The sequence below is a fragment of the Pelophylax lessonae genome (assembly GCF_965119305.1).
Source record: "Pelophylax lessonae genome assembly, chromosome: 9".
NCBI classification, from domain to species: domain Eukaryota; kingdom Metazoa; phylum Chordata; class Amphibia; order Anura; family Ranidae; genus Pelophylax; species Pelophylax lessonae.
Window position 1 is genome coordinate 34,988,589 of NC_138776.1, and position 16,134 is coordinate 35,004,722.

Consider the following 16,134-nt stretch of genomic DNA (forward strand, 5'->3'; position numbering starts at 1 on the left):
GTTTAAAAGAGCTAAAATAAACCCTGGGTGGCTAAACTCCAATGTAAAAATGCATATAAAAACTAAAGAAAAGGCCTTCAAAAAATACAAGGCTGAGGGGTCATTGGCAGCATTCCAAAATTACAAAGAATGCAACAAGAAATGCTCTGCAGCTGCCACAGCTGCATGATAATTATGAAATCACTCCCATTAGACTCACTCAGCACAGAGGCAGAGAGGAACAAGCAAGGATTTCTTCAGAATAACAAAAGGAAGGAATCTGCAACAAAGTTTGTTATAATCCTTGTAATGTACAGAGATCACCCAGAGGGGAATGTTTTTTCTCAACAAAAGTGGAGTTACGCTTTAAGTATATAAATAGTAAGAAAGTGAGGCCAAAACACATTGGCGCCATAAAGGACAATGAAGGGAATCTGGCTACAAAGGACAGAGAGAAGGCGAAGGTGCTAAATAAATTCTTCTCCTCAGTCTTCACAAAGGAATTGGGGGGCTACATTAACCCAGCTTGTAATGTTAAAGTTAATAACATGTCACAAGAAGCACCCTCATGGTTAACAAAGCTAGACTTGAAAAACTTAACATAAATAAGTCACCGGGACCAGATGGCTTACACCCAAGGGTCCCTAAAGAGCTCAGCCAGGTGATAGCCAGACCATTGTTCCTAATTTTTATCGATAGTCTACTGACAGGAATGGTACCAGCTAGTTGGAAAAAAGCCAATGTGGTACCAATACTTAAAAAAGGGCCGAGATATATCCCGGGGAACTACAGGCCGGTTAGCCTAATATCAAAGGTCTGTAAGATATTGGAGGGAATGATAAGGGACTATATACAACACTTTAGTAATGAAAACGGTATCATTAGTAGTAATCAGCATGGATTCATAAAAAATCGCTCTTGCCATACCAATCTATTAAACTTCTATGAAGAAGTGAGCTGCCACCTAGATAAAGGAGGGCCTGTGGATGTGGTGTATCTGGATTTTGCAAAGGCATTTGATACAGTTCCCCACAAACGCTTACTGTACAAACTAAGGTACGTAGGTATGGACCATAGGGTGAGTACCTGGATTAAAAGCTGGCTGCAGGAATGAGTCCAAAGGGGGGTAATAAATGGGGAGTACTCAGAATGGTCTGGTGTGGAAATTGGGGTCCCCCAAGGATCAGTCCTGGGTCCAATCCTATTTAATTTATTCAAAAACGACCTAGAGAATGGGATAAACAGCTCAATCTCTGTATTTGCGGACAATACTAAATTAAGGAAGGCAATAATTTCTACGCAGGATGTGGTAATCTTACAAGATGACCTGAACAAAATAATGGGATGGGCATCTACATGGAAAATGAGGTTTAATGTTTAAAGATGTAAGGTAATGCATTTGGGTGCCAGAAATACGAACACAAGTTACTCACTAGGGGGAGAACCTCTGGGGAAATTAAAGATGGAAAAGGATCTGAGGGTCCTAGTAGACAACAAGCACAGCAATGGCATGCAATGCCAAGCTGCTGCAAGCAAAGCCAACAGAATATTGGCATGTATTAAAAAGGGGATTCATTTCATAGGTAAAACAATAATTTTCCCACTCTACAAGACACTGGTCCGACCGCATCTGGAGTATGCCGTCCAGTTCTGAGTGATGGTCCTCAGGAAGGATGTGCTGGAACTGGAGAGAGTCCAGAGGAGGGCAACAAAGCTAATAAATGGACTGGAGGATCTTGGCTATGAGGAAAGACTACAAGCATTGAACTTATTCTCTCTGGAGAAGAGACGCTTGAGAGGGGATATGATATCAATGTACAAATACCGTACTGGCGACCCTAGCATAGGGAACAAACTATTCAGCGAAAGGGAACACAAAAGGACAAGCGGCCATTCGCTAAAAATAGAAGAGAAGTGGTTTAACCTTAAACTGCGTAAGGGGTTCTATACCGTCAGAGCAGTAAGGATGTGGAATTCTCTTCCACAAGCAGTGGTATCAGCGAGGAGCATCGATAGTTTAAAAAAACTTTTAGATGGGCATCTTAACGACCGCAACATACAGGGGTATACAATGTACTATTAACATAAACCCACACACACACATACACTCATCAAAGGTTGAACTGGATGGACTGGTGTCTTTTTTCAGCCTCACTAACTATGTAACATTAAGTTTTGCTTTATAGTAGATGTAACCCAATCACTAAAATATAATTTAAACTTTACTGTGTTATCATAAAAAAGTACTTTTTTTTTTAAATCTGCATATTTCAATTAGATTGTACCTGGCAGGCCTACCATGAAGATTCCTGATCAGGCACTTCTTGTTATAGAGTGACAACACCTTGTCTCTGTAACTCAATTCTGCTCCTTTATTGTCGCCTTGTTACTTGGGCTTCTAATAGAGAAAACAAATTGCCGCAATAATACATATTATGCAAACATAGTCTGCTGTTGAATCCCTCCCTGAGAAAGGCCACGCAGTCATCGCTGGAGTGCATATAGATAGGAAGTGGCTGGTAGGAACAGAAATTTACTTAAAGCGGAGTTCCAGCCATTTCACTCACCTGTCCAACGGTCCAGCGATGCGGCCGCCCGAAGCCTCGATCCTCTCCCTCCGGTCTCGGCGGCGCCGGCATCACTGCTGTGGGCACCCGGCTGTGACAGTTTGCGGCTTCACAGCCGGGTACCCACTGCGCATGCGCGAGTCACGCTGCGCGTCTTGATTGGCCGGCAATCTTCTGGGACCTCTGGCATGTCCCAGAAGATTGCAGGGAGGGAGGGGGAGAGGAGAACTTCTGTTCAGGGTGCCGCGGCGTGTCAGGGGGTTAAAATACCTAAAGCGGAAGTTCCACTTTTGGTTGGAACTCCGCTTTAACCACTTAAGCCCTGGAGGATTTGGCTGCTCAAAGACCAGGCCCTATTTTGCGATTCGGCACTGCGTGACTGTAACGGACAATTGCGCGGTCGTGCGACACTGTACCCAAATTAAATTGATGTCCTTTTTTTCCCACAAACAGAACTTTCTTTTGGTGGTATTTGATCACCTGTACGATTTTTCCTTTTTTCGCTATGAACAAAAAAAGAGCGACAATTTTGAAGAAATAACAATATTTTTCACATTTTTTTATATGAAATTCTCAAAAAAAATGTAAAAATCAAAATTTTTTAACATTTTAGGCCAATTTGTTTTCTGCTACATATTATGGTAAAAAAAAATCGCAATAAGCGTATTTTGATTGGTTTGCGCAAAAGTTATTGCGTTTACTAACTACGGGAAAGATTTATGTCTTTTTTTAATTGTTTTTTTTTTTTAACTAGTAATGGCGGCGATCTGCGTTTTTTTTGCGGGACTGCGACATTGTGGCGGACAGATCGGACCCCTGCCTGACATTTTTTACACTTTTGGGGGTACCAGTGACATTACTACAGTAATCAGTGCTATAAAGATGCACTTTTACTCTAAAAATGACACTGGCAGGGAAGGGGTTAACTTTATTGGTGATCAAGGGGTTAAGTGTGTCCCTAGGGGTGTAATTCTAACTGTCAGGAGGCGTGGCTTGTTAGATCATCACAGAGACATACAACCCTACATAGCAGGATCATATGGCCTCTGTCATGATCTAAGGGAGAATGACAGACGGCTGTGTTTACATCAGCCGTCTGTCTTTCTCCCTCTCCTGAGGGAGATGGCGAGTGGCCGGCGGACATCGGAGCCGCTGGTCACACGCGTGGGGAAGGCAGGGAACGAGCAGGGGCGAGAGCGCACCACCGGCGGCGTGCGCTCGTAGTGACGTAGGTCTACGCCGAGCGACGTAGGTCTACGCCACTTAGCCAAGGAGCGGCTGACTGCCGCATTAAATAGTCATGCGGCAGTCGGCAAGTGGTTAAAAAACAAGTAAATAAGATAAATAAATAAAAAGTAAAAACATTCAAACTGTTTTTTTTTTTTTTTAAATCAATATATATAAAATAGTTTAGCAAAATAAATGTCACTCTGTTGAGGTTTACATGTGCTTGAATTTCAGCCACAGCTAAAATTTTTAATCATTGTAGCTAAAGATTATTTAAATACAAATATTGTGTAATAACAATATATAGGCTGCAGCATGTTCACGAGCTCAGTGTACTCTGATGTGTGTTTTGCTAGATTAATAACTCAGCCAAGGCTCTAAATTGTTTGCTGATTGGTTTAAAATAGGCTTAAGAAGAAGTTCATGATATGCTTCAAGAACATATAAACTAGACGAAAGGTCAGCGACCTTTCCTAGAATAAACATCAATATATAAGCATTAGATAGCTGTTGGGGCTGTGAACATTAGCATCCTGGGGCTGTATATTTCTTCAATGTTTGTACTCATAGTTGTACTGCTAATGATCAGCCCTAGCCACTGCACCTTCACAACTCATATCACCCTAATTCCTGCACCTTCACACCCCAGATCACCTCAATTCCTGCACCTTCACACCCCAGATCAACTCAATTCCTGCACCTTCACACCTCAGATCACCCCAATTCCTGCACTTTAACACCTCAGATCACCCCAATTCCTGCACCTACACATCCCAGATCACCTCAATTCCTGCACCTTCACACCCCAGATAACCCCAATTCCTGCACCTACACATCCCAGATCACCTCAATTCCTGCACCTTCACACCTCAGATCACCCCAATTCCTGCACTTTAACACCTCAGATCACCCCAATTCTTGCACTTTCACACCTCAGATCACCCCAATTCTTGCACCTTCACACCTCAGATCACCCCAATTCCATCACCGTCACACCCCAGATCACTCCAATTCCTGCACCTTCACACCTCAGATCACCCCAATTCCTGTATCTTCACACCTCAGATCACCCCAATTCCTGCACCTTCACACCCCAGATCACCCCAATTCCTGCACCTACACATCCCAGATCACCCCAATTCCTGCACCTTCACACCTCAGATCACCCCAATTCCAGCACTTTCACACCTCAGATCACCCCAATTCTTGCACTTTCACACCTCAGATACCCAAATTCTTGCACCTTCACACCTCAGATCACCCCAATTCCTGCACCGTCACACCCCAGATCACCCCAATTCCTGCACCTTCACACCTCAGATCACCCCACCTCCTGCACCTTCACATCTCAGATCACTCCAATTCCTCTACCTTTAAACCTCAGATCAGCCCAATTCCTGCTCCTTCAGATCTCAGATCACCCCAATTCCTGCACCTTCACACCTCAGATCACCCCAATTCCTGCACCTTCACACCTCAGATCACCCCAATTCCTGCACCTTCACACCTCGGATTACCCCAATTCCTGCACCTTCACACCTCAGATCACCCCAATTCCTGCACCTTCACATCTCAGATCACCCCAATTCCTCTACCTTTACACCTCAGATCAGCACAATTCCTGCACTTTCACATCTCATATCAGCCTCAGTTCCTGCACCTTCAAACCTCAGATCACCCCAATTCCTGCACTTTCACACCTCAGATCACCCCAATTCCTGCACCTTCACACCTCAGATCAGCCCAATTCCTGCTCCTTCAGATCTCGGATCACCCCAATTCCTGCACCTTCACACCTCAGATCCCCATATTCCTGCACCTTCACACCCAGATCACCCCAATTCCTGTACCTTCACACCTCAGATCCCCCAATTCCTGTATCTTCACACCTCAGATTAGCCCAATTCCTGCTCCTTCAGATCTCGGATCACCCCAATTCCTGCACCTTCACACCTCAGATCCCCCCAATTCTTGCACTTTCACACCTCAGATCACCCAAATTCCTGCACCATCACACCTCAGATCACCCCAATTCCTGCACCTTCACACCCCAGATCACCCCAATTCCTGCACCTTCACTTCTCAGATCCCCCCAATTCCTGTATCTTCACACCTCAGATTAGCCCAATTCCTGCTCCTTCAGATCTCAGATCAGCCCAATTCTCTCACCTTCACATCTCAGATCACCCCAATTCCTGCACCTTCACATCTCATATAAGCCTCAGTTCCTGCACCTTCACATCTCAGATCACCCCATTTCCCGGACATTCAGACCACAGTGAATGAAACACAAAGGTGACCAGCGCTATGGAATGACTCAAATATAGGAAAAATATATAAATACAGGTGTAAGCTCCCACAAACCCAACCCTGAAAAAACAGGGGTGCAATGTATGGAAGAAGGGAGAGATGTTTGCATACGGCGCTACCTGTTTGAGCAGTTATTCCAAATAAAAAAAGAGGGGTAAAAAACCCCCTACACAAATTATATGTGCACAAAAGAAAAAGTCTCAGTGTTGAGTGAAGTGCCAAGGAGACTAGTGAAAGGGGTGGATTGACATGCACCCCTTAGAAATAAAGTGCTCAGTGCAGAATAAATATTATAAACAACTGCTCATATATATAAAATCAATAAATAAAAAGTGCACACAAGTGTCATAAATCATTTAATGCCTGATGGCGGTACCAGTGAAACACAAAAGATACACAATAACGGTGAACAGTTGTGTTTAAAATATGTCACTGATGAAAAATAAAAATATAAAAACACCTTACAAGTGGTGTATAAAAAACATGGGTAGGTGATATTAAAAGGTGAGACAGAAATGTCTGAAACTGTGATACCAAAAGGTAACGCTCTCACTCTATTTCCCTTTTCTGGGCCAGGTGTATGGTGAATAGCCACAGAGAGGGGGATTCCTATGGGTCTGGGGTACCTTCAGGCTAAAGGGAGCCACTCTGGGAGCTGCCTCCCTCTGATATGCCAAATCTGTGGTGCTCAAGCAGAAATAGGGACCCGATGGCGTAGTATACGAGTTATAATACAGTAGCAAGTGAAAGAACTTACATTCGGACCGATCACTTCAGCTTCAGAAAAAATGGACACCGGGATACTTCCACGTTCCACGGCTCTGAACCACTAAACCGGAAGTGACGTGTGGCGTACGTAGCTCCGCCCTACGCGTTTCGTCATCAGATGTCTACTGGAGCGGCGTCATCTGACGTACTCCCGGCCTGTCTTATAGCTCAACGTATCCTAGCAACCAGTGTACACAGCGCAGCCATGTTGGTGCTCTCGTGAAAAAGCCGATAGGCGGACATACTACTCCACCCATACATTTGGTCAGCTCTGCATAGGATACTTGTATTCTCATAGGCTAATTACATCATACGTGATCAGTCCGAATGACATACAAACAAATACACAATAATACTTTGTGTGTCACACATGACCATAAGAATAGTGACACATTTTTTTCTTGAGAGGGTATCTTCAGAGGATATAGTCCTAGATACATCCTCTCTCTTATAACACACATACAATTTGCTTTTAACATTGGGTTTTAAAATATTGTCATTTTTAATAAAGTATTATTGTGTATTTGTTTGTATGTCATTCGGACTGATCACGTATGATGTAATTAGCCTATGAGAATACAAATATCCTATGCAGAGCTGACCGAATGTATGGGTGTAGTAATATGTCCGCCGGTCGGCTTTTTCACGAGAGCACCAACATGGCCGCGCTGTGTACACTGGTTGCTAGGATACGTTGGGCTATAAGACAGGCCAGGAGTACGTCAGATGGCGCCACTCCAGTAGACGTCTGATGATGAAATGTGTAGGGCGGAGCTACGTACGCCACACGTCACTTCCGGTTTAGTGGTTCAGAGCCGTGGAACGTGGAAGCGGAAGTATCCCGGTGTAACGTGAGAATTACCTACCCCGTGAGAAAAAACCTACCCTCGTCACTTCCGGCCAGGAACAGCTGAGCAGCGCAGCAGTGCGCATGCTCACAGCCCCGGATACCTAATGTAACAGCTGAGGAGCTGACTAGTGCGCATGCGCACTAGTCTGAAAAGATCACGGTGTACCGTGAAAAAAACCTACCCACACGGCGGTTACATAAAACAGCTGGGCTGCAATACGAGTCATCTCCGCTCCTGTCCCTGTCACTTCCCTGATCTGGGCTAGAAAATATAAAAGCGGCTCTCGGCTCCGTCATTTATGTTTTCATACACCCGCCGCCGCTTTTATATTTACTAGCCCAGATGAGGGAAGTGACAGGGATAGGAGTGGAGATGACTCGTATTGCAGCACAGCTGTTTTAATGTACCCGCTGCATTACATACAGTGCCGTGAATCGGAAGTGACGAGGGGTAGGTTTTTCTCACTGGTAGGTAATTCTCACGGAACACCGGCGTCCGTTTTTTCTGAAGCTGAAGCGATCGGTCCGAATGTAAGTTCTTTCTCTTGCTACTGTATTATAACTCGTATACTACGCCATAGGGGTCCCTATTTCTGCTTGAGCACCACAGATTTGGCATATCAGAGGGAGGCAGCTCCCAGAGTGACTCACTTTAGCCTGAAGGTACCCCGGACCCATAGGAATCCCCCTCTCTGTGGCTATTCACTATACACCTGGCCCAGAAAAGGGAAATAGGGTGAGAGCGTTACCTTTTGGTATCACAGTTTCAGACATTTCTGTTTCACCTTTTAATATCACCTACCCACGTTTTTTATACACCACTTGTAAGGTGTTTTTATATTTTTATTTTTTGTCAGTGACATATTTTAAACACTACTGTTCACCGTTATTGTGTATCTTTTGTGTTTCACTGGCACTGCCATCAGGCATTAAATGATTTATGACACTTGTGTGCACTTTTTATTTATTGATTTTATATATATGAGCAGTTGTTTATAATATTTATTCTGCACTGAGCACTTTATTTCTAAGGGGTGCATGTCAATCCACCCCTTTCACTAGTCTCCTTGGCACTTCACTCAACACTGAGACTTTTTCTTTTGTGCACATATAATTTGTGTAGGGGGTTTTTTACCCCTCTTTTTTATTTGGAATAACTGCTCAAACAGGTAGCGCCGTATGCAAACATCTCTCCCTTCTTCCATATTCAGACCACAGATCAGCCCGATTACTGCACCTTCACACCTCATATCACTCCAATTCTTGCACAATCACATGTCAGATCAGACCCATTTCCTACACCTTTACATCTCAGATCATCTCCAGTTCCTGCACCTTCTTATATTAGATCAGGATGGGCCATGGTCATTGAAGAGCAGGCCAGGCTTTTTAATTGACAAGCTAGTAAACTATCAATTATGCGCAAAAGTGTCAACCAGCCCAACCTATAACTAGCCTTTGCAGTAAGCTGTACATTTAAGTACAATGCCCATCAGAAACAAAGAATGTCCATCACTCTTACCAGCTAGCCTGAAAAACAACCAGCTTTTTAGATTGTAGCTGAAGACTCTTAAGGTTTTAACCAGATACTACATGGGACCTATATAGTTTCATTTACAAATGTCCTGGCTTCATGTCCACAAAAAATAAAGAAATGTGTTTTACTAAGCAAACTGAGATCTTTTTCTTGCTCCCATGTATTATCTGTAATTCCACTTATTTCCTAAAAGGACATTTTTAATCAAATACAGCAATCTACAGGGGTTGTATACCACACTGAGCATGTTCATTTTTTACATCTGTGGCATTGTGTACAGAGGTGGGTGTCCAGCAGGTGGTGCTGTGCTACACTGAGTATGTTCCTTTTTTACATTAAGTTTGGCTTTAAAGTAGATGTAACCCAGACTAGATGCAGAAAAGGCATTCGATAATGTCAGCTTTTCTTGGCTCAACTTAGTTCTCCAGAGATTCAGATTCGAAGGTCCTTTTCTGCATCTCGCCACAGCCATGTATTCTTCCCCTTGTGCCAATGTCATCACTAATGGTCAAATCTCGGCGTCCTTCCCCTTTTCAAGGCTACTAGACAGGGGTGCCCTCTTTCCCCCTTCTATTTAACATGGCTATGGAACCCCTATCACGTTTCTTAATCTCACACCCTCATCTGCATGGTGTACAGATTGGAGACCAGGAACTCCGCACGGCCTTATTCGCAGATGACATTCTCATCTTCACCTCTAATCCCCCTCTCTGGACATCCCTCAGATCCACGACATCTTCACCACATTCCGCCTTTGTTCATGGCTCAAAATGAACTTCTCCAAAAGTGAAGTTCTCCCTCTCTTCCACACTAGGCCCCCTCCATGGACAGCACTATCCATTTTCTCAATCGCCAAATCTCACATCAAATACCTGGGTATTAAAATAGGGAAATCCCCATCTTCCATTTATTCTCTAAATTTTCCCCCAATTATCAAAAATATAATGAGAAAACAATTGGAAGCGTGGTCAGAACTCCCCTTATCCTTCCTTTGAAGGTGTAATTTATTTAAAATGGTTAGCTTCCCCAAACTCCTTTACCCCTTACAAACTATCCCCCTTCTGAACAGACACAAAGACTCCCAAACAATATATAAAGCTCTTCAGTCATTCCTCTGGCGGAAGAGACATCCCCTTATTGCCCTCAAAAAACTTTTTTCTACCGAAAAAGTAGGGAGGGACTAACTTGCCTGACATCTCAAAGTACAATCTAGTATGCCTACTGCGAATTGGTCTGGACTGGTTGTCAGGTCAATCCTGCTTTTTTTATTATCGCATTGAATCTTAGATGGGGGCACCTTACTCCCTGAGTGCCCTTCTGCACTGCCCTGTAGCATCCCTTCCTCCTCACCTCAAATCTAACCATCTCTTGAGATTTACCATTATAACGTGGCGGAAGATCAGCAAACTGCTTAAATTGTCTCCTCGAATAACCAAACACTTACCTCTGGAGGGTCACCCCCATTTTGATCATACCTGCCGCTACTGTGATTTCTCCCTATGACCCTCTAAGGGACTGAAAACATTTTCACAAATATTCAATTCCTCCTCGGGTCTCCCACTCCCATTGCAGGACATATGCTCAAAACATCAGATACCGACTGGACATTTCCTCCACCTGCAACAAGCTATACACTTTGCAACATGACTTTGCCAAGACAAACTTCAATGCTTCCACCCCTCTCTACTGGACACCTTGTTGGAACTTAACAAACTTTGCATATCTGATATATACAAGCCCATCAACTCATACCGGTCATTGAGGAAAGGCCCCGGTTCAGTCTTCACCATGTCAAAAGGACTTCCACTATGACATCCTTCAACAACGCATCCTCATGGGATATAATACAACCTGCACTTCCATTACAAATGAATTCTGGAGGGAACACCAATTGAAAATTTTTCACAGAGCCTATCCCCCTTTACAATGTCGAAGGACTCGACAAATCCACAAAAATGCTCCTGGTGCCTACTACAAAGACCCACTCTGTCCCATAGACTATGATCTTGCCCAGCCATTTCTACATTCTGGCACTGGGTAGATAAGTTTGTTTCTTCGGTCACAGGTCTCTCTCCTACTGGCAACCCTGTCATCTTACTGTCTGGTTTCCTTGATGGTAGAGCCCTCGGCCTGGATAAAGCACAATCATCGCTACTTACAACTCATAAAGCCTGGAATTCTACTTGTTTTATGCTGGCCAGGAGAGCCATTCTCAACAAATGGACTGTGGCATCCCCTCCTACACTCAAGGATGTACAATTGGAACTAACCAAATTGCTCAGCAAGGATCTTATAGACATTTGATTTACCTCAGGTCCCACCTCATGGTTCTCCTCCAAATGGGACTATTTCCTTGCCAAGTTCCCTTTACTGGAGGACAAATCGTTCAGCCTGCAAAATTACACAACCTATGGGGACACGCCGTTGTCTCCCTATTCCTCACTACTCCTTCCATCCTCCCCTCGCCACCATTCATGAGCCAGTCAAAGTGAAGTGACTGTAAACCCAAAACATCTTCATGATCGCATCTCTTACGTTACTCACTCCTATGAACATCTATAGACTCTTGGAACTCGCACAGTGCCCACCCTCTTGTCTTATCTCCTATCTCACCCACCTCAATAGGAGGTTTCCCGGATAGACCTCCTCCTTCCTTCTTTCTTATTTTGTTGAAGCAATTATCCAATTGGCTCGTTTGCGCTCAATTGAGATGCACAAGGACTTTGCCAGCTATTGTTATATAACCTTTCCTACCAAGGTATTCCCCTCTCCCCCCTCATTGCTTATTGCTCCCCTCTCCCTCCCCTGTTTCCCCCCCTTTTATTCACCCTCTCTGGTTTTTACTTTACTCTTTCTATCTCTCTCTTAATCTAACCTCTTTCCCCAGGTTGCATGTAGCATTGGCAAGACGAGCAACGCCACTCTAGGTTGTCTGTTTGGTTTTGACATAATCATCTCGCTAATGTATACATATAACAAAACATTGTTTTTTTTTCTCATTTATACATTTGTATTATTTACTTTTGTACTGTTTGAAAAAATTTCAATAAAGTGTGTTAAAAAAAAAGGAGATGTAACCCAATCACTAAAATATAATTTAAACTTTTTTGTTGTCACCTTGTTACTTGGGCTTCCAATGGAGAAAACAAATTGCCGCAACAATACATATTAGGCAAACATATATCTGCTGTTGAATCCCTCCCTGAGAAAGACCTTGCAGTCATCGCTGGAGTGCATGTAGATAGGAAGTGGCTGGTAGGAACAGTAATTTACTTAATAAACAAGTAAATAAGATAAATAAATAAGAAGAAAAAACATTAAGAGCCCGTTCACATACAGGCGACCCGACTTGCCGGGGCGACCTGTGAAGTTGCGGTGCGCAGCTCGCACCGCGACCTCGGAGCGGCATGCACGGACTTCATATCATTAAAGTCAATGCAGGTCGCTCCAGGTCGCCCCAAAGTAGCTCAGGACCCTTGTGTCGCTCCTATTAGAACGGGTCCCGTGCTAATCTATGGCAGGCGACCCGCCTGACAAGTCGCCCCAGTGTGAACCGGCTCTAAAACAGGTATTTAAAAAAAAAATCAATATATGTAAAATAGATTAGCAAACTAACTATCATTCTGTTCAGGTTTACATGTACTTGAAATTCAGCTACAGCTAAACCTATTAATCATTGTGGCTACAGATTATTCCAATACAAATATTGTGTAATAACAATATATAGGCAGCAGCATGTTCATGAGCTCAGTGTACTCTGATGTGTGTTTTGCTAGATTAATAACTCAGCCAAGGTTCTAAATTGTTTGCTGATTACTTTAAAATAGGTTTAAGAGGGGGGGCGTGGCCTGAAGACCTATGTGAGCAGACGTGTTCTAGAGAGGCTCTCCCGGCGGATCTCCGTTTAAGCTATCCTGCGGCTCCGAACTCGAGCGATACCCTTACCTCCGACCGCCGGTGGACACCGCCATCCAGCCCTGGTCATGTCTCCACCGAAACGGCCATCCGAAGCGGCGGCTAAGCTGGAGAAGTTTCGGCGCCAAGAGGTGAGCGGCGTGGCCCAAAATGGCGGACCGTCCCAGCCAGCTCCCACTGCAGCGGCACAGGCTGTGGACCAGGCGATCATCCTGGCTGCCATCACGGACTGCAAGGCGTCCCTTACCACAAAAATAGAGGAGGTAAAGGTGGACATATCCTTGCTCAGGCAGGACCTTCAGAAGTTGAGGGGCAGGATGTCGGAAGCCGAGGGACGGCTCTCCAGAGTGGAGGATGATTTACCCCCCATACAGAACGCTGCTGAACAGGCCGCCAGGGATATACAGTTCTTGCTACATAAACAGGATGACCTGGAGAACAGAGCCCGGCGTAATAACGTTCGTTTTATTGGCTTGCCGGAGGCTGCGGAGGGGTCGTTCCCTGCCACGTTCCTGGAAGATCTCCTGGTTAAATCATACGGCAGGGAGGCATTCTCGCAGGCCTTTGTTGTGGAACGGGCGCACCGAATGCCAGCTAAGAAGCCGCCCCCAGGTGCACCACCCCGGGTCTTTATCGCCCGATTCATGAACTTTCGGGATAGGGATGCGGTGCTCCGGCTATCCAGGGAGCGGGGGAATATCCCACTGGACAACCATAACATCATGGCGTTCCTGGACTTCTCGGCGGAAGTCCAGAAGCAGCGCAGCCAGTTTGGAGAAGTCAAGAGGTGCCTTAGGACCCGCAACCTCAAGTATGCGATGTTATACCCGGCCAGGCTACGAGTGGTTGGTGAGGATAGAGTACATTTTTTTCGAGGATCCTGACGCTGCGATAGCCTGGTTGGATCGTCTGCCGTGAGCGGTGAGTCTGTTGCCCCTTCCCCGCCCCTGAGTACATTGGAAGACTGTACGTACTTCAGCCTGAACTGCCCTGATGGTTCTCCCATTGCTTCTCACTTCCTTCACCTGCCCTACATGCCTTGGAAGCTCGTGTCGGCACTCCCTTTGTCCCCCTGACACTCTAGTATCCTTGGAATGAACTCCTTCGTGGGATGCCTGTTTACCTTTTACCTGCCCCCCTTTTGACTCCCCTTGGTCGAACGGAACCCTTTCCCTCCCCCTCCCCCCTGGAACTTTTTTCTTTTTCTCATCTGGTTTGCCGATACAGACTTTTTCTTTCTATTTTTGCCTTCCGGCCGGGAGGCCTCTATGCAATGGGTACTGTGAATTTTCGATGTCATGTTTTGTGCTCACTGTTGCGTTCCAGATGGGACCCCTCTTCGCCCCCACGGGTTCGTGGTGCTCTGGTTGGTCCTGGGGGGCTTCGCCTTTTGGTGGAACTACCCGGGGCGGCTGGTCACTGCTGCCTGTGGACTGTTTGGTTCTGGGATTGATGCTCACACAAGTTGGGGTGTGTGTTGGGCTGGGTGGGGGGTGGGGGTTTATGTTTATTGAGTTATGCTATGTGATTTGTGTACTGACATGTATTTGCACTACCCTATATTTTCGCACTGTTTGGTTGGACTCCTGGATTTCGGGCCATGGGCGGCGGGTGCAGTTTAAACTTGTCCCGGAGTGCTGTCCACGTCCTGTGCCACGACATGTTCTCTCCTCCTTGATGATATGGCAGGGCTGACCTTTCTTACGTGGAACGTGCGGGGCATCCGAGACAGGGTCAAGCGCACCGTTATCCTGTCCTACCTCAAGGAACAGAGGGCGGATGTCATTACACTAGTTGAAACGCATGCTGAGGGTAACTTACTCGGGGCCATCCGCAGACCGTGGGTCGGCTGGGCTTTTCATGCGTCACACTCCTCTCATTCGAGGGGTGTGTCGTTGCTGGTCTCCTGGTCTGTGGCTTTCGCGGTGAGGGAGGTGGTGACGGACCCCTTGGGTAGGTATGTCTTTGTGGCTGGAGCTATAGGGGGGCATGACATACTTCTTTTAGCCTGGTACTTTCCTCCCCCCTTTAGTGCTACCCTTCTGACGGAGGGCATGATGTTTATGGCGAGGTACCCCTCGGTTCCTGCAGTCTGGATGGGGGACTTTAATACGGTCTCCAATCCGTTTCTGGATAGGGTGGGTGCCCCGGGCTCCCCACCCTGCCCGGATAGAGCCACGCGCTTCCATAGATTGTTGTCCGGCTGTCACCTCTTTGACTCGTGGAGGTGTTTACATCCCACTGCACGGGCCTACTCGTGCTTCTCCACGACCCACTCCACCATGTCTAGGATTGATGGTATATGGATCTCCCAGGCCCTTCTGCCCAGGCTTCTGGGTGCCCGCTTTGGCCCGAGACTGCTCTCGGACCACGCCCCGTACATGGTTACTCTGTCCCCACTTACCGCCCCTCCCCAGAGACATTGGCGCTTGAATCCCTTTTGGCTCAAGACTATCCCGGACATTGACTCCTTGACGACAGAATGGGACTTTTTTTTCAGCTCCAACTCTGACACTGCTTCCGCGTTAACTGTGTGGGAGGCCTTCAAGGGCCATGCACGTTTACTTTTGACGTCGCGTATAGCTCGACATCGCAGGGCGTCGCGGACCGACCTACTTACTGCTGAACGTCAATTGGCTGAACTGGAGGCTGAATATGCCGGCTCTCCGACGCCGGACGCACTTTCCCAACTCAAACTACGGTCTAGGGCCCTGGACCATATGTTCCAGGAACGGGCTAATCATAAATTATTTTTCAGCCGGCAACGCGTTTTTGAGCATGGCGAGCGATCGGGCAAATTGCTTGCCTATTTGGCACATATGGACGATAGACCGCCCGTGGTGATTACACTTTACCCTTCGGTGCTGGGGGACTCCTCGGATTCAGAGGCTGTGGCGGAGCTATTTGCTTCGTACTTTAGCGAGGTTTATTCCTCTAAGGTGGATTATGACCCGTTGGATCTGACAGGTTTGCTGGATACC

At 45.9% G+C, this 16,134-nt stretch overlaps 1 pseudogene across 1 annotated transcript in view; it reads right to left on the minus strand.

Annotated features, from left to right (window-relative positions):
* LOC309564203 (trypsin-like) overlaps nt 1–11,387 on the minus strand; it is a 43,365-nt pseudogene extending 31,978 nt beyond the window's left edge. Inside the window, exon 1 of the transcript in view lies at nt 11,337–11,387. The product of the transcript in view is annotated as a trypsin-like (transcript). The remainder of the gene's footprint in view (nt 1–11,336) is intronic.
* Nucleotides 11,388–16,134: the final 4,747 nt, after the last annotated feature.